This window comes from Nelumbo nucifera, chromosome 4, assembly GCF_055504915.1.
Source record: "Nelumbo nucifera cultivar China Antique chromosome 4, China Antique-T2T, whole genome shotgun sequence".
In the NCBI taxonomy this organism is placed as follows: Eukaryota; Viridiplantae; Streptophyta; class Magnoliopsida; order Proteales; family Nelumbonaceae; genus Nelumbo; species Nelumbo nucifera.
The window spans coordinates 13,769,962-13,774,430 of record NC_142652.1 but is presented as its reverse complement, the minus strand read 5'-3'; positions in this window follow the sequence as shown (position 1 = coordinate 13,774,430).

Genomic DNA, 4,469 nt, shown 5'->3' with positions numbered 1-4,469 from the left:
TATGATAGATCTTTCTTGGGCGGCAAACAACATAGAGGAGATGAAGAATAAAATTTTCATAAAAATAAAATAATGTTATTAAGGTTTTAGTTTTTCTGATTAGGATTAAGTGAAGTGATTATCTTGAAAGAAATACATGATACTATGTGGTGGGGGCTATACAAATATCATGCATCTAAACAAATCAATGTATGTTATATATTACATATAACATATATTTATATATGACATGTACTATAAAGTCGGGTTCGGGTTGGGTTGGATTAGCTAAGGGGTCAACCCTAACCCTAACCTAAACATCAACCCAACCCAACTTTTTTGGGTTGGATTAGGGTTGTGTTCGGGCCAACCCGGCCCAAGTTGCAGCCTCAGTTGGAGGCTTTGATTCAGTTGTTTCACCACAAGGCAGGGCTATAGACTATCGTAGCAAATGTGGGTTGAAGCCCAAGGGTTCTACTAGAGACTACTACTTTGTATTTTCATTCAACCCCAAACTCTTCTTATGTGGCAGGTTCAAGCGATGATGAAACCACTGCCATGTTTTTCCTTCTAATTCTCTACCCATAACCCATGCCACATAGTCGTTCTAACTTCTAAGGGATATTCGGTCTTAAGACTAAAAATAGAAAGTCAGAAACAAAACTGAACAAACGAGTTTTACTTGTTGGTTTTGCTTATTATATACCATGATAACTGAGGGTGGATTCAAACCGAGCCAAATACTTAGCTATTCGAGCTCAACTCATAGGAGTAGTATCAGGCTCAAGCTCGATTCGAGCTAGAGACTTGAGGTTGAGCTTAGCTCGGTTCATATCTCACAAGTTCTAGCTCGGCTCGGTTCAAGCTCGACTATAATCTTTTTTTTTGGAAAATAAAAATTATATGTATAAAATTATTTTTTATTTTTTAGACAAAAAACTCAGAATTATAAAAATTATTTAATACTATACATGAAAAATAAAACTATTATATTGATAAAATAATAATAATAATAATAAAACTATTATTATTGTTATTATTATTATTATTATTATTATTATTATTATTATTATTATTATTATTATTATTATTATTATTATTATGTGTGTATGTATATAATAAAAATTATTTATTTAATACTAGGCTCATGAGCCTCACAAGTTGAGCTTCATTGGGCTCAAGCTAGACTCAATTAGCAAACGAGCCTATATATCAGGCTCAAATTCGGCTCAAAGCTCGGTTTAGACCGAGCTAAGACAAGCTCGAATAGTTCGTGAAAGGCTCAGCTCATGGCCACCCCTAGTGATCACTATGGATGATTGGTTGGCAGCTCCATTCTTTGAGTAATGTAAATGTAAATATGTTGCGATTTCAACCATTTGATTAAATTAACTCTTTATATATATAACTAGTGGGGACCCGTGCAATGCATGAGAGTTGTTAAGCAAAAATTAAACAATAGAAATACATAGGAGTATATAATTGTTTTATATTTTAACTTTTTAATAACCAATCCGATCGAACTTGACTCGAGTTGGTCGATTTTCTAGTATTTCCGATCGGCTTTGGTTTAGTTAATAAATAGTGTAATCTCAAATAATAGTTTAACCTCTAATAAATATTAATCGATAAATTATAAAAAATACATAATTACTAAAAATGTATTTATAACAAAAATACAAAAAAAAATACGATAAATTAAATTTCAAAAGTTAAACAATAGTTGTTTAATGTCCAATAATTATTAACAATTTAATGTTAAATAAAAAACATAAATAGATTTATAAATAATTATTGAAAACATATTTATCAAAAAATACAATAAATAATTACTGAAAATAAGGTAAATATTAATTTTAGTATATATAAATATATATATATATATGAATTACTGAAATTAAATTAAATATTAATTTTAGTATAGATAAAAATATATGAATATACACTATTATTGTAAAATCATTACTAATGAATATTATTTTTTTGAAAGTTGTTTTCTATATATATTAATTGATATTAGTGGAATTAGTTATTTACAATATTATTTAGTTATTTAAATTTTAAATAAATTTTTAAAATATAAACTATTTATAGAACTTAATTTTGAAAAATATTAAATTTTTATTAATATGAAATCTATTATAATTAATTTTCTTCTAAGAATTTTTTTTTTTATTTTTTACAGAATTTCATTATTTTAACTATTTAAAATTTAGTCATGTTAAATATTTCGTTATTTAAACATTTAAATAATATGTAAAATATTTAAATTTTTTTCATTTTTTTCATTTTATTTATTTTAATGTTATTACGTAATATTAAATATTTTGTTATATAATTATTTAGATATTTTTAATGTTTTGTTATTTAAGATGCTTAGTTATTGAAATATTTAAATAACATTTAAATTTTTAGTGTTAAATTTTATTATTTGAATGACATTTAAATTGAATAATTCATAAAATTATAAATTATATTGTTACTACATAATTTCATGACGATTTTTTGTAAAAATATAGAATTATTAATAATATGAATATTATTAAATCTATTATAATTAATTTTTGTGTTTTGAATAAATATTTTAAAGTCAAAATATAATTTTGCTATAATATTTAAATAATTCAAAAAATTTTTAATTGAAACTTTTTTTAGATAGATGTAGATAAAATTGGGGGAGAGGATAAATAGGAATCAGAGATAGTTTAGGAGGGAATCTCTCTACTAAATTAGAGATAATTTAAGGGATAGATAGGAATTAGAGACAATTTAGGAGAAAATGGGGAAAAGTGGTACCACTTGGCTAAACAATAGGAAATCCCTATTTCTTTATGGTTGTTAGCAAGGTTCAAAAACTTGTTACTCGGCCGATAGGTATCGTATTGGGAGCACCACGATATGCCCCTATAGAAAGTGTATCAGAGTTTTGACCAGTTTTGAAAAAAAAAAAAACAATATTGATACTGCCTATGTTATTTCTCTATTGGTTTAATAGGTAGTTATGTAAAATTAAAAAATAAAAAAAAGGGGCTTAGAGCAAAAAGAGAGGCATAATGACATGGACTGTATTGTTATATAGATAGATAGATAGATAGATTTTATTACGGTTACAGGTGCCCACCTGCCCAGACACTGTTGCCTTGAGTTATTCTTCTCTTTCCCCTTAAATATCAATCCGAAATCTGGTGAAAACACGATAGGTCACCTTGTATTGGGGTAGTTAGTTATGTGCGACATTGACCAAATTACTCACCATGAACTACTCAGACCCTGAAGATTCTAACAATCTCCTAGAATTGACTTAACAGTGCACTCGCTGTGGACCGGACAATTTTCATTCATTGAGGAGATGAAATGCTAAGAAAAGTCGAGTGGATACAATATATAATAGCAGGGACACTTTAGGTATATTAAAGGGCCCAATGCTTCTGTCTTTTTTACCACGCGCATTGCATGGGTGTCACTGCTCAAGTTTCTCGCCTCATCTCATTGATTGGAATGGATGTCATTTCTGCTAAGATGTTTCTGCCAAGTTAGCACCATGCAGGCATTTTGCCTTCTCCCTGTTTTTTTTTTTATTTGGTTGAACGTTTTCTACCCATTTCAAACAACACTGAGTACCTAGGGCTCTATCGATGCCACTTTTGAAGAAAACATCATTTTAATATTTGTTGCAATAGCCAATAGGGACCGAGATTACCACTTTGGCCACTGGTTTCCAGGTCAGCGGTTAGACCGTCTGATTCGAACAGATGGTCCATTCCAACTTAAAAAATAAATAGAATAATTAATTAAAATAAAAAATTAATCAAAAACCATTGCCCAGGTCAAAGATATTAATAGTTTGAGCCTTAACAGTTCCCAGGCTGAACGGTCAATCCATCCAGATCAACGGTTTGAAAACAATGACACGGACAACATTTTCTCCTTTTGCATATGCGATGACTAATGATGCCTAAATGGCACTAAATATCAATTTGATATTTGCATAAAACCATGGATAACTTTACCAAATTCCAAGGTGTGGCCATTGCCTAACGGCATTAATACCAAATATAGCCCTAAATATCATCATATCATCCTATCTAGATGTCTGCGATAGATCCATGTACGAGTACTCTTCCTACCACAAGAAAACTGGACCCCCCCCCGGTAAATGGTTTGAAAAAACAAAAAAGAAATTACAAAATTGTAGAAAATATTTATTTGAAATTTGAAACTTGAAACCAAAAACGTGTTATATAGAGGGTACATGCATGATTTGTCTTTCTTAAACAAAGGAAACCGCCATGTCAGCACAACCCATATTATTTTTGCTGATGTTGAAGTAGCATTTATTTTAAAAACAAGTCATACATATTGGCAAACACTCGGGTTTTTGGTTTCAAAAACACAATTTGCTTTGATAGTTTGGTGCAGTGTTTCATTAGCATAGTATTTTTTTATTGATTTCATGAAGCGTATATAATTCTGATAGAGATTCTAATCAA